General features: G+C 43.3%; 1 protein-coding gene across 8 annotated transcripts in view; it reads left to right on the plus strand.

Moving 5' to 3' along the window:
• Positions 1-1,982: 1,982 nt before the first annotated feature.
• Positions 1,983-21,884, plus strand: part of EPS8 (epidermal growth factor receptor pathway substrate 8) — a 140,056-nt gene continuing 120,154 nt past the window's right edge. For 4 of the 8 annotated variants that reach the window (XM_054198213.1, XM_054198269.1, XM_054198260.1 and 1 more), the window contains exon 1: positions 3,445-3,670. The gene's annotated coding sequence lies outside the window, so the exon portion shown is untranslated. Of the gene's footprint in view, positions 2,553-2,968; positions 3,096-3,444; positions 3,671-4,006; positions 4,185-4,242; positions 4,505-21,884 lie in introns of those variants that run through there. The other 4 variants (XM_054198223.1, XM_054198234.1, XM_054198252.1 and 1 more) reach the window with 4 other exon arrangements.

Consider the following 21,884-nt stretch of genomic DNA (forward strand, 5'->3'; position numbering starts at 1 on the left):
AAAAAGCACCTTTTATGGCACAAAGGACAACACATTTAAGCAGAATACTTTAAAAACAGATGCACCCCAAAGAAACTCCCAATCAGACTACAAATGACATTGGGACTAGAAGAATCTCTATGCTTACTTCTTGAGATTGTCTTTTAGATAGGACTTTTTGCCTTTATGCAAAAAGTTTTTTATAATTTTACCTAAGCAGCAAATAAATGGTTTCCCCATTTGGGATTTACTTTTTTCTTTTTCATGCGTTGTCAGTAGCATGAAGAACGGAGAAGCATGGACCTTTTGTTTCTCTCATTTGCTGTGTATTCCTCTGGATTAACCTCACATTTTTATGATCCTAAATGAGGAACAATTCTGCTGTTTCTCACTGTAGCTGCACGCGCCTTAAAATCAAGAGAGAAATTGGGCTTGCTTTGTCCAGTTTTCTCCCCGAAACTCTATGGATACGGTGGTGTCTGTTTTCAATGAGGGTGGAAATTCCAGTATCAAGCAGTTAATCTTAAATCCCCAGGCTCGCTGCAGCCAACACCGTACAAGTTGAACACTTGCCCATCTATTTTCAATACGGCCTGGACAATGGCGCTCCCCACGAATCCGCAGGTTTGTTCCCCGCGCCGTGCCTTCCCTCGCCTCTACACCTGCAAAGGAGATTGCGACTGGCTGGGGCCGCGGCGTCTGGCCGAATTCCACGCAGGAAGGGGGCGGCGGGGAGAGGGGGAGATCAGCAAAAAGCCTCTGCGGGGTCTGCCAGACGGTTGTGTAAAAGTCATTCGTTGTGTGTAAGTCATTCTGCAGGTTCCCAGCATGGAAAGTATCTTTAGGCTATCCTACAACAGAAGGAAATTCTTTGGCGTGTTTCATCTTTTCCCCAAACAGAAAAACATTGGTGAAATTTCTTCTTCATCCCCTGTGTTACAATAGTCTGGTTTCCTATCTGCAGTGATATTAGCTTCATAATCATAAAAAATAATTTTATAAATGTCCATATCTATTGTACACATCCTGAAGAAAAGCTGATAAAGCACAGAAACGGAATTTATTCTTCCCCAAATCTTTCTCTCTCCCATTTATTCTTCTGGTTTCCCTTTTCTCATCCTCACGTCCCACTTTCTTTCCACCTTCCTCTTTATTATCTCTGTTCCTTTTAAATATTTTCTTCCCAAATAAAAAGAATCAAAAATATCAGCCCACAGTGGTCTTCTGCGTTCGTCTTCTGTCCTTTGGTAAAGGGAATTGGAGCAGGGGGTGGTCTTGGGCTGCTATCCAGGAAAGAAGGGGAAGAGAGGCACTGCTTATCCCTGCCAAGGACTGAAGCAGCCCCCGACCTTTTCTTTAATAGCATCTATCGTGTTCCTTTCTGCCTCTCGTGGGGAAATTACTTTTATGTATAAATTACTATTATTATTTACCTAGGGAGCATGTGTATGGCGACTGGCAGGAAGAGTGTGGAAAAGTCAGTTTAGATGTCAGCGTTCCTGTAAGCATCCATTCACACGAATGACCTAGGTGACCCTGCCATAATCTGATCCTTGAAGGTTTGTTGAAAACAAACTTCCTGTTAGCAAGACAAGTGTGTGGCATCTGCGTATTTCGTTGCTTGTTTAGGTACATAAAAGTGGACTGACACCCCCCACCCATTATTTCACAAGGTTCTTTTGTGCTTTCCTGTTTCTTGGAGGACCTTCTGGACCAGAAAAAGTAACAGAGACAGAACCATTAGAAGAAGATGCAGCGTTACAGGGGGCTTTGCCAGCTCAGGGTCAGGAAGGGAAAGTTGCCTGAACTGCTTTTCTTTTTCTCTCAGGTTTTTTTTTTTTTTTTTGGTTTGTTTGTGTTTGGTTCCGGTGAACTCCTAAGCCATGGTGGAGTGAGGCCCCACCTCTCCCAGCCTGATCTGCAAGCTCGGGTTACTCTCTCCTATCTGGCCCACAGGAGCCCGCAGTGAGCCTCATGCCTGCCTGCTGCCCACTGCTTTCGGCTCAGAACCTGCCCGGGATCCTGGCAAAATAACACACTGCGCAGAGCTCACATCCTATTCTTGGGAAGATTGGCTGGCAAACACCAGGTCAAGCATGGACTAGCATCACTTGAGAAGAGATTCAGCAACTGAACTGCCGCAAACAGTAGCTGAGCAGCCGAGCAATATCTTCCTTTCTCCTTTTTTAAAAAGTGGGGGGGAAAATCCGTGTCCTTCCTGGAGAAGCCGTCAGGGGCACGACTCTGGCAGTGATGGCTCTGACTTCACCTGCCTCTGCAAATGAGTCACGGAGCGTTATAAAAAGCAAGGACCTGCCAAGTCTCATTTCTTGGAACTGAGTGGAAATTTCAGCAAGCAGCTGCTCTTTCATTAGTTTATACTTTTCCTCTGCGGGTTTCTTGAAGAGGGCCTGGAATCACAGAAACTTTGTAGCATAAAGGACCTGTTGCTATGTTGGGATAACTGTGCCTCAGTCCTGGAAATGGCTATGTGTTTGGTCTAGAGCTGATTTTGATCTTCGCGAGGAATCTTGGTGAAGCCTGGAAGGAGACTCGGGAACATAATTAAGCAGGTTTGTAAGTCTTTCAGGACTGGCAATTCAATCCTATCAAAAATCAGGAACGGAACCTCAAAACTCAAATTAGCTCTCCTATATAGTACCTGAAGAGGGTTTCTTTTCATCTGTCTGATGTTGTTGGAAGATTTACATTTTCTAGCTTTTCTCTGGAGTCACAAAAGACAAAAACTTATTTGAAAGTGAAATCAGTGAAAAATGAGATTCTCAGGGAACCGCCTGATTTTAGGTAGGAGTGGAAGTGGCTCATTATAGAAATCATGACCGTGGCAACAGCGTAGCACTAGGACTTTGGCTACCTGTAAGAGTGCCAACAGTATCTGTGCACGGGGCTATTCCCCTGTGCTGGGTGAAAGCCACGTGTAAGTTGCCAGGGTCAGGAGGGACGCGGTGCCAGATGGAAATACCATCAACAGCTGGGAGATTTCATCTGGGATTTCGGGTGCGGACGGGCGACTTTTGTTCTCGTAGCTGACTCGTTCCGAAGGCGGGTTTAGATACACCTACTCCTTCGGGGAAGGATTTTGCTTTGGAGTCTTGGTAGGTTTTGTGTGTTTTTTTTTTTTTTTCTTCTTTTGCCTTTTTTTTTTTTCCTGGTGAACGCTTAGGATGGCTTTGAAAAACGCCCGTATTTCACCCCAGCCGCTGTTAGTACCTTTGCATTTCGCGGGCGCCCTGTTAAACCCCCCAACAGGGGAGCGGGAGCAGAGCCCAGGCGACCCCCCGCATCCCCGCCGGGGCGCGGAGCCCGCATGGCGCTGGGCGGCGGCACCGCCGGCGCAGAGGCTTCCGCGGGGCTCCGCGCTGCCCCGCCGCCGGCCCGCCCCGGCCGGGGGCAGGGGCTGGTGCCGTGGCGGCGGGGCCGGGGCCGGGGCCGGGGCGGGGCGGCGGGCCGGCAGAGGGAGCTCCGCGCCGCTCCGCTCCGCTCGGCCGCTGCTCCCGCTGACCGGCGCCCTCCCGGCTCCGCTCCGGTACTTTGTTGGCGGCGCAGAGCGGAGACCCCCGCGCCTGCCCCTGCCCGGAGCCCAGAGGCTGTGGAGAGCCCCGGTCCCCGCGGAGCACGGCGGCCGCCGCCGCTCCCCCGCCGCGGGAGCGGGAGGAGGAAGCCCGGGAAGGTAAGGGGGCTGGCGGGGCGGGATTTACCCCTTTCGCCGAGTCCCCCCGTCCACCCCCCCACCCCCCTTTTTTTGTTCCGCGGCAACCGGCCGGCTTCGTGAGATGGCGAATTGCGGGGCATTAACCCCCAGCCTCCCCCCGGTCCCGCCGGCTTTGCGCTGCCGCCGCCTCCGCTCGGGCAGGGGCCGCGGGAGAACTCCCTCCCGGGTCCCCCGGGCTCTGCCGCGGCGGGCGGGGACGGCGCGTATTGCCACTGCTTTTCCCCGCCGCCGTGGGGTTTTATCTACGCGTAGCTCTCCGTATACGCATAGGCGTAGGTGTATTTTTACACCCCCCGCCGCGGTGTAAGGCCAGCCGCCGCCGCCACACCTGCTCGCACCTTGCCCGCCGGGCTCCCCCCGGCAGCGCCCCGCGGCCCCGGGGGCGGCCCGGGCACCGGCTGAGGATCCCCGCCGCTGGCCGGCAAGGGCAACGTCCGTGCCTGTGCCCTCCTCCTGCCTCACTTTCTGCCAGGTGACTTGGCTTTCTCTCCTTGTTGTGGCGGTTTTTTTTTTTTTTCCCCAGCGGTTAAGCTGGCTTTTCCGAAGGTGGCTCGTATTGCCGGTAGCTGGCGAAGGGCAGCTTTTGGGTTGGGTAATCCTGTTGCATCCCCGTGTTTCTTGGGGGCTCTGCCTTGCTATCTGCCTTCTCCTCTGCTGCTCAGCCCTTTCCCTCTCTCTGCTAACTTTCCCTGCCGTTCTTCCTCTTTCTGCCCCTCTCATTGCCATGCTGTGCACTCCCTTACGCATCGTGCCGCTGCACGGAAGATGATCTGGGCACACAGCGGAAAACAGGTTTGTGGCATTTTACGGTGTGATCTACTGTAACCTCAGTAGGTTTGCCTTGTATCCGTGAAAAGCGAGACATTGCAGCTTCCACTAAACCCTAGTTTCAAGCCAGCTAGTAGCAGGCAATAGAAGAAGGGTGGAACAAGTTTTTCTCAAGGACGTTGCTTGGGAACCAGCCCTCCGACCCCAAAACCGCGCTTTGCCATGGCGTGTGGGTCTTGTACACCCCAGAGATATAGGCACATGGCAGTACGACCTTTGGTGGAGCCTGCTTTGTTTACTTAAAGTGAAGTACTGAAGATAAAAGTATTATTGCTCTGCGTTGTGTCTGCTGAAATATTAACCAAATGACAGATCTCACGTGTCTTTGCAGTGTAGATCGTGTTTTAATTGTGCCTCTCCTTTATCATCAAAAATGAGGTTCTCCTCCCTTCCTATTGACCATCTTTCTTCTCGTTTGTGATTGTGCAATGTCTATATGTCAGCTACAAAAGTTGCTTACGTGGGAGAACATAAAAATGACCATTTTTGTTGTTAGCAACTGGAAATACTGAATCAGCATTGTGTGACCCGTCTCCTCTCCATGGAGTACCCCATGAAATGCTGCAACCTGTGCCCCTTGAGAAGCGGTCCTCTCCTAGGCCAGACCTGAAATGGGGTCGGTTGTTTCCCCTCGGTGAGCAGTGGGGACTGCAAAGAGCTTACAGGGTTTCCAAGGTGTAAGGGAAACGCAGCGTATCTCATCTTGATTCACAGTTCACAATGAGCCTGGCATTATTAGCACACGGGTATCGTCAGGTAATGAGATCCTGTGCTCAAGGCTCCACAGAAGCAGGTTGGGGCTGCTGCTGGCTTTTACTGGGGGCTTTGGACTTGTATTGTCCAACTGGCTTGTATTGTCACATGTTCATAATGGCTGCAGTATTGAGTTATGCCTTCTCATTGCTCAGAATAAATGGTTTTGATTGCGTGTAATTTTGAAAGCAGCCGGAGCATCCCGTTACGTTTAGTTGGAAGGAGGTAACACCCCACAAGCAAGAACACCCAACAATGATTAGGTGCTGGGTTATATACAGCGGTTAATAGAGAGTGCAGGATTGATCTAAAGATACTTTTGTCTGCCTTAAAATGCACAGATGGAAAAAAATACAGAAGTTTCGCACTTGGTGACAACTAAATTCCTGAAATATGATTGATTTTCTTTCTGTCTGTAGTCTAGCTGTAAATGGCAAATCATTCACATTAACTGCTACATTTTTTTTCCCCTGTGGGTGAAAGCTTATTACAATCTAAACATCGGAAGTCGAGTAATTGGTACCCTGAGGGTCAAAATAGATTAAATATATAAGAACTTTTCTCTTCAGCTACTGCAGTGAGATAACAGAAGACTTCAAGTCCACACAACGAAGACTGCATTAATAAAGTGCTTGCTGACTTTGATTTCAGCATCTAGCTCTTGTTGCTTTTATACTCCTAATTACAGTTCCTGCATCACTCTGTCTTCTGGAACGGTGAATGACTGGTCAAAGGTTTGAGATTTTCTTGAAGATGCAGCTTTCAGCTGTGCCAGGCAGAAAAATGGAGCCCTTTGGTCTGTGACCCCTCCACACTCTTCTCTCTGTGCTGCGGGTCTGGTGGCCAGAAAGAAAAGACACTTAACACCTCGGAGCTGTGGCACGTACGGTACAGTGTGCACGGCCCAATCCCAGTATCTCCATCCAATGAGAGCTGGAAAGGTGATTTGCTTGTGTGTGTGTTTTCTGCACGTGGATAGGTTTGTTTCTCGTGGTGCCTTTGAAACCCGGGTTTCTTCTTGCTTTCTCACTTAACAGCATCTGGTTCTGTGTCCCTTTTGTCCACCGGGATTCAGAGTTTTCATCATTCTAGCCCTGAGCTGGGTTCCCAAGGAGGCTAATTAACAGCTCACAACTAGACGGCTTTTAACTGGTTTTGAAGCCTCAGTATTTGTTTTGCGGTACAGAGAGCGGCATGGCGCCTGAAATACCCTTTTTCCTCATAGTAGGGCCATACTTACACAATACCCGCTAAAACTGTAAGTCACTAAAAAAACCCATTGGCAACTAAACTAACAGTGCAGTTTTATTGAATTTTCACATTGTGGAAACAAAAAAGAAAAAAGGACTAAGATGCTAATTTCTTGTTTTCAGTGCTAGTTCTCTTGATTTTCCAGTATTAAATGCTTTGCATTATGAGAAACTAGAATTCTTGCTTTCAGGGAGGGCTGCAACTGCTGCCATTTTATCTCACCTCCAGGGTCAGAGTCTGATTCATCCATCGGTTTATTCATCCAACACACTGAATTTCCCATAGTTTCGTACAGATCTTGATTTAATCCTGATACCCAGGAATTTCAGTTTCCCACCCCAGGTCTCAAGTTAGATGATTGCTGTCATTTGACTTTTATATTTTGCCGGGACCTTCAGCTGTTACTGCAGTCCTGAGTGACTGCTGGGTTTCTCCCTGTTGTGCCCACACATGAACTTAGGTATGAAGTCATTCAGAGTCTCGTCTAAGTCAGCGATACTATTTGGGGGGTGTGTGTAGAAAAGCATTTGCATAATGTCACAAAACTCAGCTCTTCCTTCACTGAAGTAGAAAGGTAAGATAAGGTGCCTTTTACAGGGCTTGGTACTCTCGGATCCTACAGAATTCTGCTTGTTGCCTGGCGAGGTTAGTCACAGCCTTCTTGGAAAGACCACGATGATGTGGGAAGAGGCGACCTTGACATCTGTTTTGCGGGGAGGGTTTTTTTGGTTTGTTTTTTGGTTTTAATTGCCTGTCATGGACTCTGAGGGGATAAAAGATGAGTCAGTTACAAATGGAAACGTTGTTAGCGTTAGCTTTTGAGGACCTGTTTTCATTCTGAGCTGTGACTGTGAGCCCACAATTGCTAACACATGCCTTTGATTTTATTCTGTAATGTGAGTTTTAGTAAAATTTTTAAATATTAGCCAACTTGGGGCCTTACTAGTTGAATGCTTCTAGTCCCTTCTTCCCTTCCCTCCCTGTGCCACTGTCTAGGTAATTAAAGTTACTCAGGCTGTGAATCTCCATAGGATTGAAATCTAAAATGGAAATAGCAAATTACAAATTACTTTGCATTTATTACCTTTGTCTCATTCTGAATAGATTCCAGCAACCTTATGCATTCTGGATAGACAAAGATAGCAGATGTCCCTTCCTTCAAAGGTGCAGTGTTAGCATCTCCTGTGGAATTTGTACATCTTTCCTTAAGTTTTCCGTTTCTGTGGGGTTTTCACTTGTGTAGTTTTCAGACGCATAACAGGCCTCTTCATTACTGATGGTGCGACAGGGGATTCTACTTGCATTTGTTCCTAAAGCTTCCCTCAAGTTGACATTTTGACTAGCCATGGGGAATGCTATGTTCTCTATGAAACTACAGAGAAAAAAAAAAAAACCACCGAAAACCTATATAAAACTCTGGGTTGTGAAATGATGAATGCCTTGTCCTGTAATGCTGTGAAACCTTCGAGCGTTTCAACAGAATATTTAGAAAAAACTCACCATTTTAAGAACGGTATCTGTTGAGTGAGAGTAGGTGTTACAGATGTTCAGTAACTTAAAGCAGGTTTTGTGCAGATAACCTAGGGTTTTTTTGTTGGTTTTTTTTTTTTCTTTTCAAGAGTGCGTTGGTTTTACATGAAATAGAGGATTTATCTTTTAATAATCCAAAATATTACTGCTTATGGATTTTCTGGATTTTATAGATTACCACTGCAGGTAAGGGAACGTCTGACTTCTTTCAAATCTTCCATGAGCAGAGAGGAGTTGTATTCGTCTACTTTAACTGTGAAGCTGCCATAGCTGGTTCTTGGGGCAGGAGGCTGGGATTTGCTATCGCTCCCGGATGCTTCAGACTTAACCTACTGCAAGAGCATCACTGCCAGCCTTAATGCCTGTAGCTGAGGAACATTTGTAACTGGAAAATAAAGGCACGACTCATGGGGGATTTGTGTGTATTACTTTGATTTTTGCTCCTGCGTGTAAAAGCATTTTTAAAGATTCGGCCAAGTAGAAAAGCAGGCACGAGGCTTGCTGCTTCTCCCATCAGCACTCCCTTCTCCTCCCCCTTGCCTTCCAGAAATTGGCTGAAGTGCAAAAAGAAGCTGAAAGTCAGATGTTAGCAGTACCTTTTTGCTGTTCGTTAGTATAGGTCCAGACCCATTAGGAAAGGGAAAGGGAAACAATATGTAACATACCCCCCCTCCCCCCAAATCAGCTGCGCAAAACTTGATCCAAAAAAACATGAGAAATACATGAGATCACAGAAGTCCATTTGCTCTTCAATACTTGCCGATGCCTGGTGAGATACGAGATTATCCCAATTTTATCAATGTTTTAGCTTCAGGTAGAATTTGACATTACTGTGATTTGTTCACTTAATGCTCCTAGTGATTTGTCTTTCACCTGAAACACGAACTTTGGTTAATGAGCACTTTCTTTCATTCTGGGGTGAGTGAGAGGGCTTAATGTTAATTCAGCGCTCTGAATGCTCCTTTCATGGAGACTGAGGACTCTGCTCTTCGTTCCGATGTACGGTTCCTTCTTCCGATGCCGCTGTTCTTTTTGCTTGCTTCCACAGTGCAACTGAGGTGTTGTCTTCTCTATTTCCTGAGTCAAAGATCTCTTTGTTTCCAGTGTAAAACATAATTTGGAGTAATTAGCCTTGAGAAAGCTTTCTTTTTCTAATCCGTAAGGGATTTAACACTTGGTGTTTCAGGTAGTTAGGTATCTGGTTGATGCAGGGATTTGTTCAGAGTTCAGTGCCTGTGAGAATCCCAGTGTAAATCACAAAAATATTATGAATTTGCAGCTCTGTTACTCAGAGCATGTGAATGTGAGACCTTTGCACGAAAAGCAAGACATTCATCTTGCTTGTTGAGTTCTTCACTGTAACTAAGTGCATATGACGGTGATATAGCAAGGACTACATAATGAAATTGAGTTACATCATGAGGAGTTTGCGATCTCAAGTTGTTATAAAATTCAGCTTGATGATCTTCTGTGCCATTTTAGAAATGGCATGGAAAAGTCAGCCATTTATAGATGTGCCTCTGAAGTGATTTTCAGCTTTGCACAACATGTCTTGAGAAGCCAGTGAGTGCATTATACTGCCTTCAGTTGGAGATATAAATATACATCTACGTTTCACATTCAGAATTGGGTGTCAGGCCATGTATTTAACTACATATTTTTCTTCTTGCTGTTCAGCATCATCTCAGGCTCGTTTTTCCCAAAGTGGAATTACTTATTCTCTTCTCCACTTCTAGCATTATTTATTGCTTTGCAATTCTTCCCATGCTCTCGCAACCTTAGTGTAATGTTTCATCTCTTCTGTTTCCTTCTCTTCCTGTATTTAAGGATAACGAATTGTCCAGGGGTGGGGGCAGAGGGCTGGGAGGTAGGTGGGTGGAGTCTGTTCCTATTTTAGCTGCAAACTTTGTTATGGCTAATAAATCTGAGCTAACTGGTAATTAGCCTCGTAGTGCTATCTCGTGTACAGAGGACAGGACAGAGTGAGGAACCTGGACTTTGTACCTTAGTGTTCATTAGGTAAATCACCCCTGTGATTTACAAATGTCCTACCACTGCCAAGAAACGAGCGCAGTTTCTCTGCTGCAGTCACTGTTTCCCTTCTCGCGGCTGCTTCTGTGCTAAAGCACTGCTGCGTTTTGAGCCTTACCTTCAGCTTTGGTCTCAGTCCTTCTCTCTGCTCAACCTTGCTCCTGGGTGAGCTCTTCATGTTTTCCTTCCTTCTTCACTTACCTGAGTCACGTTTCTCCACCATCTGCCATATTGTGATCCATCCTGCTCTTGAGGCTTGATGCAGCTTTGGTCTCCTGTTTTTTTCTTTTCTTTCTGTTTTCTTTATTCATCCCCTAAGTTTTCCCTACCCTTTTTGGTTTACTTCACTCTTTGGTTGCACATAGTGCTCGGTGTCCAGCTTTGCATAATGCACTTCATGCCACTTCTTGGGGTAAAGCTTTTCCTTGGTCACAAAGCAACTCTTTTTCCCCTTTTGTGTCATTAATCTTTATTCCAGTGTCTTCTGAAATGCATTTCAGATCCATTGATCTCAGTGGGGCATACCGTATGTGAAATTACGTGGGTAGTCATGTCTTTGTTGGATAGGGCTTTAAAAGTAATGTCTTCTCTAAAGGTTCACCACTGTCTATTTTGTCTAGGCAATAATTTTAAGCTTACTTCAAGCAGTTCTGGAGCTCAAGACCTGAATAGGAGGTGTTAGAGTGTGTGTAGCCATTTGTTTTCCCTGTGTGTGTGAGGTGTCTAAGACACACAAAAAACATCTGTTCAATCAATGTCTTCCTGAATATGAACGTAAGATATTCTCAGAAGTGCCTTCAATACATGGTGGCATTTGTTCTTTTCTACTTAGCATTTACAGTTTTTCTCACTTTTTATATTAAAGCTAAGTGTTGACATGCAAGAAAAATAAATGTTCATATATTTCTTAAATAGTGACAGAGCAGAATACAGCCCTGGAGGAGAAGCAAGTTGCTGTTGAGGCCCAGTCTTGGTGGTGACCGAATAAAGTCACAGTTTTCATAGAATCATTATAGAATGGTTTGGGTTGGAAGGGACCTTAAAGATAATTTAGTTCCAACCCCCTGCCATAGGCAGGGACACCTCCCACTAGACCAGGCTGCTCAAAGCCCCATCCAGCCTGGCCTTGAACACCTCCAGGGATGGGGCATCTACAGCTTCTCTGGGCAACCTGTTTCAGTGCCTCACCACCCTCATAGTGAAAAATCTCTTTCTGATAGCTAATCTAAATCTACCCTCTTCCAGTTTGAAACCATTATGCCTTATGCTATCACTAATGCCCTTGTAAAAAGTCCCTCCCCAGCTTTCTTGTAGGCCCCCTTCAGATACTGGAAGGCTGCTACAAGGTCTCCCTGGAGCCCTCTCCTCTCCAGGCTGAACAACCCCAGCTCTCTCAGCCTGCCTTCTTGGGAGAGGTGCTCCATCTCTCCTATTTTTGTCTAGAGGTGCTCCACCTCTTCATTTTGTGCAGCTTATCAGTGGTTTGACTTCTTAAGAGAGGCTTGGACTTCCAGGTTGGGGTTTGATAGATAAGATGGTCCTACTGGCCTGTGTAGTCTGGCATTTTGAGCTCCACAGTGGCGAGTAGCTCAGAGTGGTGGGCAGCAGTGAAGTACATCTTCCTGGGTAAGGAGTTTGCTGACTTTTTTGGAGGGGGTGGATGTGCAGAGCATGAGAGTTTATGTCCCACTGGATTCTTTGAGTATTTTAAGCTGTACTTTTATAACTCTGAAAGTTCTTGTTGTTCAAAGAGATTTCCATTCCCTTTTTTAAAATCATCTAATGATCTTGATTTTGGAGACAGCTGTTCTGTCTCTTTGCCTCAGTTTTCCTATTCATAAAACTATAGAAAATGTATCTGTCTCTCAGGAGTTCTGTGAGGCTTAATTAGCAAATGTTTATACAGCCTTTTGAAGATACAAAATCTATATAGATGCTAAGTGTTATTATTATTACCACCAGCCGCTTTGTTGTAATTGCCGTAATAAAGTTTTCAGTGCTGGTGGTTACATTATCGTTGTTTGAGACATAGGTCAGTTTTTGTGAAGGCTGGAGGCATCGAGGGTGGTGGTAGCAGTGATGGTGCGGACCATACCGAGGTACAATGTGTGGCAGAGCTGGGATGAGAGAAGCCGTGCTTCCAGCTATGAAATCTTTGTGAAGAACTTCCTGGAAAAAAAAAAACAAACAACAAACCTAAAGAAAACAAAACCAAACAAAAAAAGGTTAAAAAAAAATAAATTAAAAGTTCATAACTGGGAAAGAATAAAACCTCTTCCGCTGCAGTATGCCAGCGTTTACAAGTCCCAGGGCTAACTGGGGGGTGGTGTGTGTCACGCAGTGTCTCAGCTGGTTAGAATGAGCTGGCAGCAGTTGCATTTGTGACATTGGCATGTAAAAGAAGGGATCTTTTAGAGATGATTGATAATTGGTAGTATAGGGAAAGAGACGTGGTATAAATCACAATTAGCCTTTAGGATTTTTTTTTTTTTAGGTCTACTTTTGTAAAACACCCATGACTTAATGCTGAGCTATTTTTATGAATGTTCTTGTGCTTATCTCGCATAACCAGCTTGTTAAAAGAGGATATGAACACTTTTTAAGCCTCTGCCTTATAAATTGTGAGAAAGAGAAAAGAAGATTGATTCCAACAGGCTTGAAGGTAGATTCATTTCTCTTCTAGTTAGCAAAATGAGAGAAGGGAAAAAATTAAAGTGAAGACCTAGTGGGGCGATCAGTTTTAACCAGGTAGAAAATCATTCGATTTAGCTCTAATGTACAATTTAATTGTAAAACTTTAACCTAAAAGAATATAAATGCCAGGGAATTCTGGTTTTGGTAAATTGATGATAATATCTCCAAGTCATTTCTGCCTGAAGTAATAAGGGTAAGAAAAAAAAATAAAGTAATAACAAAGGCACATTGAGGGGGAACAATTATTTTGCTAGTGTCTCCTGAGGATCTGAGGGGGTTACTCGGTCGCATTATAAGAAGAATATTGTGCTGCTGGAATGTTGGAGAGGACTGATAATAATTGTGCTTTGAAGAAAGCTTCTCTGTTCTTTTTACTGTAAACATCTGAGATAAGATTGAAAAGTTTGGAAGAACGCAACACCTTCTGTGAGTTCTTTCAGCATTCTTAATTGCTCGTTATGAGATCTCAATTTGAATACTGCTGTTAGATATTTTTAGGGGGTTCTAGTTTACTAAGTCAGGCTGTCAGACTGCCTATAACAAGTGATCTGTTTCTAATCGTATCTTAATATCTAGTGTAATGCTTATTTAAATTGCTAGGGATGTTTCCTAATAGCTTCTGGATCAGTTCTGATTATGAAGACCTGAATCAGTTAACACATTAGAGAGACCACACAAATCTGGATCATGGGCAGCATGGTTTCTTAGTGGCTGCACTGCAAGGACTTCTCAAACAGAAATGATGCCAAGCAGGGAACCGATTCAGTCCTTTAGGATTATGTGCAAGCAAATTTTCAGGCAACTTTCAACATCGTTAAACAGCAAGAAGAAAAGGCACCAGCCTTCTCTTTTTATTTTTTTAGTTTTAGGGAAATCCTACTTTAAAAATAACCATAAAGTGTACAACCCCAATGTCCTTCTGCATAGAAACAGAAGCAGTTTAAACACACAGAGGTAGACGATAGAACGCTGAAGCCCACACGGAGATGTCCCAAATGCTGGATAAGTTCAGAAAAATGTTGCTTTAGCTGTTCAAACTATTTTCAGTAGCAAAGTGGAAGACAATTCCTAGCGTTGTATTGAAGCTGTTCTCTCTCTATTGTGTGAGACTGGTGATACCTCATTTTGAATAAAACTCTGGGTTTTCTTGAGGGCTGTAAGAAAGAGCGACTATGTTCTGCTCCCTGCATAGAGAGGTACGGCAATTTGATAGGAGTTTCTTTTTCTGTTATCCTAGACTGTAACATATAGTAGTATAATAGCTATCTTTTGAAGTACAGAAAATCTGCCTAAGGGGCCATCATTTTAAAGTATAATATGAAATGCCGTTTTAATAAGGTTGGCTCCTTGCACATTTTAAGTGCAAGGAAATGTGTGTGTGTTGAAACCTTGCTAATCCTTCATTTGCACAAAGTATTTGGCTCGCTCCCTAACTGTCAAGGAATTAATGGTGTGCTTCAATGAGATCTTGCATTACTAGACTGTAATTATTTTTATAAGAGATTCTACACTGTATTTGGCGGTGCTTTATGAATTATCATAATAAATAAAATGAAATTGCCATTGTCAAAGCATATGAGCAAAGTAATCTTTTTCTTATTGTTTGTGTACTCACTGGCTCACGAAATTAAGGGGTTTCCAGTGGACTTCCAGGCCGTTCATACAAGTTGGTGAGGTTTGCTGTGATGTATTGTTTTGCTTGTGCTTGTGACAAGTAAAACAATGGTGTAGCTGACAAGAAGCAACTCCGTTGACGAGGTGGCAACACATCTCTCCTGTACTTCCTCCTTTGGCCTTGTACTTGAAAAGGGAGCGGAAAGGCAACGCATGTATTGGTTCACTTAATGAATTCACGGCCTCATCTGAACCACGGCGGCGTGACCTCTGGCAATTATTGTATGGTAACAGGCTTTGAATTAAGTTATTCAGAGGAGTGCTTACAGCAGAGATGTCAGGACAGTGCAGGTGTATCCAAGCCGATTTTAATTGCATTTTCCCAGTACCAAAACCAGGCTACAGTTGCATGGGACATGGTGGACTCCATGCCTCGTGGCTGAGGACAGAAGTCCTTGCTGCCATGGCTAGACGGGGTCCAGTACCTGAACCTGGGTGTGGTGTCTGCACTGTTGACACATCCTCCGTCTGTACGCCTTTCTGGAGATCTGCGTCTAGCTAAAGCAGACTGCATAGAAGATAGTACATATCATTTACTTTTCAGGCGGATAGAGTCAGTGGGATAAAGCTTCAATTTCAGGATATCTACCTAAGATTTTCCCTTTAGTTTATTACAAATATTCCTATGGTCATAGTTCCTCCAGATGTTAGCTGGTGATGGGAGGCTTGTTGTACTAGGCCCTCAATTTCAAGAGAATTTTATTATTTAAACATTGTGTCTATTTTTAAAGTCAGATAATCTATAAAACCTGTTTAAAGCCACGAGGGATCATTACATCATCTAGTTTGACCTCCAGAGTGTATGAAGGAGGAGAGTTCCTGCCCTTCTATTTCTGTAGAAAAATATAAAACAAGATTTCTTGTCCTTCCTCCCTGTCCATGATAGACACAATAATTTAAACTGCCTGCCTCTGGCAAACACTGGCATTTTTCACTAAGTTCATTATTGAATATTTAGTTGTTCTGTGTTGAACTTGTATGGTGTTACCCTCTAGATACTGTTGTTTGTGTTTATATATTTTTTTTGGCACATGGCAAATGCAGTATAGATTTCCTCCTCTGCATAGAGAACTTTTCCCCCAAAACCTGATGGGCTAAAAGCAGATAATCCTAGAGTTTGTGCTTCTTTCTCTTCATGCTTCACTGTATAAGTTGTATAAACTCAGATCACTTTCTGAACCACTGTATACTTCTCTGCATAATTGTTTTTGGCTCACATAGCAGACTGAGACACTTGGTCGCAAACCAGTTTCGAAGAGTTAAAGTCTATGTTACCCTGTGGGAGAAATACACGGAAGCGTTGGAGAGGTTCTTGTGCAGGTTCACCTTGATGTTTGAGAGACTCAGGGCCCTTCTGCCTCCTAGACCATGGAGATGGTGTTGTATAGCAACTGGGATGTCCGGATGCATGCTGTGCTGGTACTCCCAATAATGCCAGCAATAACACTTTTGCTCCGCGGCCCTGTCTCCCTTAGGGCTGCTACTGAACAAGATTTGCAGATGTCACTTCGGGCAGTTAAGTAAATTGAATCCACAAGACTGTGTGGGAATGTGTCACAAGTGATGCAAGTCCTCCTTGGTCTTAAACCCTCCCTCGGAGAGCTTCAGTGCAGTGACTTCTTTAGGATGTAAAGAAAAGGGCATAGTAATTTTACAGATGACCTTGCTCTTTATGCGCTCTCTGCATGCCTTCCCTACATGGGACTCTTCCTTCCAGTAATGAGGAAATGTTCTGAGGCAGTGTTGTTGCCATGATGACATAAAATAATAGAGACTTCCAGATATTCCCCTGTTCTTACCCTGTGATCCCTTCAGGGATCAACTGACCTTAAAAATGATGCAGATCTGGAGCTTGAGGTCATTTTTGTTGTACAGAAACTTTTTTTTTTATAGGCATTGGGATGGTCGTGTTGCACTCACTGATTAGAAACCGTACGTGATTAACATTCTTGGTCTAAACGTGTGCTTTCCACTCTGGACACACATTTCCCCTAGAGCTTTTAGAAGTGCACCGAGTCATTGCTTTGGCAGAAAAAAAAAAAAAAAAAAAAAGGCAAGGCTTTTGCCCTCTCTTGCTTTATCTCATTTATGCCTTTAAGACAATATGTGTACGTATTCTGTGCAAATAGTTTTTTAGTTTCTTTCCAATTTCACAACGGCTGTGTAATTTGGTTTTTGTCAAGATCTAGTGTCTTCCCTAGGAAAACCGCATCTGGCAATGTACACATGTCTTCAGCAGTTGATACGTTCCAGACAATGATACAGTTCATGTACTGTGAATCCGATGGAGCGTAGGCTCTGGTGTACAGTAGTACTCAAACATTTGTGGCTTAGCATAAAGTCTTCTCCCCCTTTGCTGGATGTAGTGAACAGAAATCTTTTGTTTCAAAATTTAGCAAGAATTGCCTAAGACCTACCTTGACCAGTTTGAAGGTATTCTTCAGCCCTGTTGGAAATGTTCACTGATAAAGCTTGGTAGCGGTGTTCGTGAAGGAGTTGCCCTCAACTGCGGGGGAGACGCTTGATTCGGGATCAAAATTGTGATCTATAAATACTTATTTTTTCCACAGATAGTCATGGGACAACTTCTCTGTCTGACTGTTGTTTAACTTAAATGCTTGTGAGATTGAGGCCCAAAATCTCAATTTAAAAAAACAACAGCCCACAACAAAAAACCAAAGCAAACCCCAAGAGAATTTGTGTGCTTGTTTTATTAATAGAAACTTAGATTATTTGTAAACAATTTAAAAGAATTTGTTAACCATTCTTGTTATTTTTTTTGGGTATGCTTCTCAGTGTGAGACACATCTTTTGGTTCAAGTGTGTACTATTTTAAACGAGTGTTATGTTGTCTTGAAAACTCTCCTGGGCAATGTCTAACTCCAGACATAAAAGCAAATAAACCAAGAAAAACCCTCTGTTTATCTGAGATGAAAGGACTTTTTTAAGAAAAAGAGAGAGAGAGAGAGAAAGGGGATCTAAAACTACCTAATGGTCTCCCATGTCTCTTTCAAATGTTCCTTAATGTTCTTTTGCAGTCCTCCGGAATTACTCCATCTCACTGGTATGTCACTGGGATATGAACTACAAAGAAGTCTTAAAATGCCACCATCTTTAGACTATATACTGAAGAGTGGCTGAAAGTGCTGCAATACATTGTTTCGTATAGGTTGATTCTGATTTTACTCTGTTCAGCTGTACATTTCGGATGAGAGATGGAAATTCAGAGATTGATGTGAGTGCATAATGACAAATAATGTATTTTGGGCACTTCCTGCACCTTGGGGAAGTAAACATGAGGATTAACATCTTGGGTTCAGGGCTGTTCACTTTATGAAAAGCTGACATTTCTTGTGTGCAAGGTTGCCTATTTAGAATTTCTGAAGCTAAAGAGTGAAATATGGCAACTCATCCTCAGTTTTACTGTTCAGTATTTCTTCAAACAAAATTAAGCAAGTTTTATTATAAACTTGTCTAAGCTAATTGAAGTCATCACAACTTCCAGTTGCTTGCTAGGTTGAAGAATCAGCTGTCTTGATTTCACAGAATCACAGAATGGTAGGGGTTGGAAGGGACCTCTGGGGATCATCTAGTCCAACCCCCCTGCCAGAGCAGGGTCACCCAGAGTAGGTTGCACAGGAATGCATCCAGGCGGGTTTTGAATGTCTCCAGAGACGGAGACTCCACCACCTCTCTGGGCAGCCTGTTCCAGTGCTCTGTCACCCTCAAAGGAAAGAAGTTCCTCCTCATGTTTAGGTGAAACTTCCTATGTTCAAGTTTGTGCCCATTACCTCTTGTCCTGTTGCTGGGCACCACTGAAAAGAGCCTGGCCCCATCCTCCTGACACCCATCCTTTAAGTATTTATAAGCATTGATAAGATCCCCCCTCAGCCTTCTTTTTTCCGGACTAAAAAGACACGAATCCCTCAGCCTTTCTTCATAAGAGAGATGTTCCTGTCCCCTAATCATCTTTGTAGCCCTCTCAGTATTGGCCTTGTAGAGGTAGGCGTACCAGCAGTGGTAAGTGATGTGAAGATGAAGAAGTGAGGGCTATTGACTAGGGAATGAGCAGAATGGGCTGGTGGTAACGTATGGGGGATCATTTCCCCTCTAAAAGCTTCAGTATGTGACTGCTGAGAGATAAGAGAGCCTCCGGGCTCCCCTGCCATGAGACACTTCAGTGTGTTTTCACTCAATTCTTTATCTAGACTTACCGTTGTAAAAGCTAACAGTTCAGTGGGAAGGACACCACTAATTTTCTTGCTTATGAACTCCATGTTTTTCATAGCATCCACTGTATGGATGGAGCAAAAGAAACTAGCTTTGTTTCCATGTATTTTCACAGTCTCCAGATCTTTTTGGACTGGCTGCAGACCAGGTATGGTTAGATACCAGTCAGTGAAGATCAAAATGACTGTCCCAATGACCCTGGAAAATTAAATCCTCGGCCATGATATCAGGTGGGGCTACGACAGTGGTAGCAAACAGAGGTCTGGAGTGGGGAATCTCAATGCTGCCACTTGGGAAACCAGAGCTTGTACCTTTTATCCCTCTTTTGCAAAGCCCTGGGATTCTTCTGTAATCTTGAGTTCAGTCTGCTAAGTCTTGTGAAAACGATAAACTGGCTCACCTACAGTGCCATGATTTTATCTTGAATTAATAATAAGTTGTCTTTTCTCACAAAGATGAGTACTTTTGTTTGAAACTAAAATTCCTGTATCTTCTTGGGGATTCTAACATGTTAGCTAATACACTAAATATGGGATTTTTTCCTAATAATCCTTTTGCTATCAGGCCCTTTGATCTGCCCTGGATTTTAATGAGTCATTTAAAAACAGGTGTCTTCTTTGGCAAATTTGACTGTGATGCTCTCTCCCAAATCAGTTACCATTTTGAGAATGACATCTGAGTCTGCCTATGTTTCTGCATGACTGGAAACTGTCACTACTCATTTAAACTTATTAGTGCTGGAAAAGGATATGCTGGTTCATCTAACGGGGATGAAACGTGAGGCACCGGCATTCAAATTCAAGTGTTGTTCCCAAGAGTAAAGGAAGAGGCGACCGTAGTCATGAGAGCTTGGACAATTAGGGGTGAAAGCTGCATTGCAGCTCGAAGAGGTGTTGGGTGCTTTGCTAAAAGCAGGTTGTGGCATTTTTGGACAATTCAAGAAAATACTGCATTTTAAGATAAAAGTTTAGTAGAAGGATATAGTGCTTTAGCTGAAGATTATGCCATGGAAGACACTCAGTTGTGCTCTCAAGAGGACCCTAAGTTGGGAATATTCATTTTGTGAGGGGGACAATGAGCATTTGAGAAATCAGATTTTTTTTTTTTTTTTTTTTTAAGAGGGCAGATGCAAAGCTCTGACTGAAAGTTGAGCCTCTGTAATGGCTCTCGAGAGTCCACATATACACTGAAGGTATGCAAAATGATTCTTAAAAATGCAGACCTGGAGAATGAGGGCTGCGGTCCTCCATCTATCTTTAAAGGACCTGAAGGGCTAGGGGCACAGGAGCACTGCTGGCACACGGTCACTTTTCTCATCTAAAAAGGTTGTGAGACAAAAGGAGTCCCCAGGCAACTTGAGCTGTAACCAGCCCTTACCGTAACTCTGCCACTGCTCTTCTTGAAAGGCCATATAGTGCAAACCCATATTTTTTAATTTCTTCATTATTCTTCCACTCTATTATATCTAAATATATTCCCTGAGCAGAGATTATTTTCCCCTACCTCTTCCCTCGCTCGCATGCCTAAATGCAAGCCCAGAGCTTGCTTGTAATGGGAGTATTTTGATTGACAGCACCTTCGCCATTTGAGACTAGTGGTGTGCTAAAATGAACAACTGGCATTTCAGAAACTGTAAAACTGACCTGACAGAGTGTGATTTTAATTTTTTTCTTTTTCTCTTCCCTTCTCTCACCACGTTGTAGATGTGTCTTAATTCTGATGCTGTCATGCAGTTATGTCACTGGTTAACATCTCTGCAACCTATGGAGAACATACACTCTGAAATGCTGAAGTGTCAGCTGGTAAAGAGAACTTAAATGATGGAGTTATAAATTAATCTTGGTTTAACCTTTTTCTTCTCCCCTAAATAGAATTCAGACTGCAGCAGTAATACAATGATCTCGTCTGAAGCTGATGGCTGATAGAGAGTGCAAAAATGACTTTCAAGGTGATGGGAATGGTTAGGACAGACCAGATGTTCCTAATGGGTTTGCGACTTCCATACTACCCCTCAATAACCCATTGATTTCTCTGTAACAAACTAAGAAGTGTGACCTCTGCTTAACTACCAGCCTTTTTAAGATAAGCTTACAGTTCTGCCAACCGCCGATGCAGTGGCTCTTTCTTCTCTTGACAGATAATAATATTGGGAGGAAAAGGAAGTTTTGCAACCCTTTAACTTCCTGAAGAAAAAAAAAAGGCTGATAAGATTCCTTTAAAAATAAATTAAAAACAAACCCCAAAACTCAATGAGTCATAGTTTACGGGAATATCAGCTTTTTTTTTTTTTTCCTCTGTGATGATAACTAGATGTACTTTTTTGCCATTTATCCCAAAGGAAGGCAAACTTTGCCAGCTTTTTTGATGGTGCTACACTTCAGTATCACAACCCTGTTTAAAGGAACACTGTAAAGTTCCATCCATCGTTAAAATGTGGATGCTTCGGAACAATTACTAGAATCCCTTCGCATCAGGTTTGAACATTGTATAAAAGGAAGTGATGAATCGGTTGAAAAAACGTATGAGGAGTTTCCAAAAGGCGCAGTATAAATAACCAAGCTGGGCATTTTCAGAAATGCTTATAAGGCAAGCCATTTTCATTGTAGCAACTCATCTGCAGCTCACTGATTTGGAAGAGAATGCTACTTCCAATAACAAAATTAATTTCTGTGACACAGTGGTGAGACTTTGGCTCAGATTAAAACTCAAATATTCCCTTATTAAAGCACCGTTGTTAGTTACTGAATGAGGGATCTCATTCAAGTAAAATCATGTTTCCTGTATGAAGTGGTTGACCTGATCTTGAAGAAAGGTCTCACCTGATCATCCTTTGAGGTATTGCAATAGGCATTACACATTTTCACAACTCTTATGCTAAATAACATTGTAAAAGGATGTACTTTAATCTAATGGAGGTGTGCTATATGTCAAATTACCAGCTCAGGGGGACCATCCTGTTCTCCCTGATTTTTTTTCACAACTCATTGTGTTCTCGCTTTTGAGTATCTGTTGTGTATAGGGTTTTCTCTTGACCTCCTGAAAAAAAAAAAAGTTCTTTTCTGATCTTAAATGGAATAATTTTATTTATTTTGCATTGTTTTCTGAGGCACTTGAAATAATGATATATCCAATCTGTTCCATTTCATTCTCACAATTGCAGTAGTGTAGAACATCAGAAATC

The sequence above is a fragment of the Rissa tridactyla genome, chromosome 1 (genome assembly GCF_028500815.1).
Source record: "Rissa tridactyla isolate bRisTri1 chromosome 1, bRisTri1.patW.cur.20221130, whole genome shotgun sequence".
Classification (NCBI taxonomy): Eukaryota; Metazoa; Chordata; class Aves; order Charadriiformes; family Laridae; genus Rissa; species Rissa tridactyla.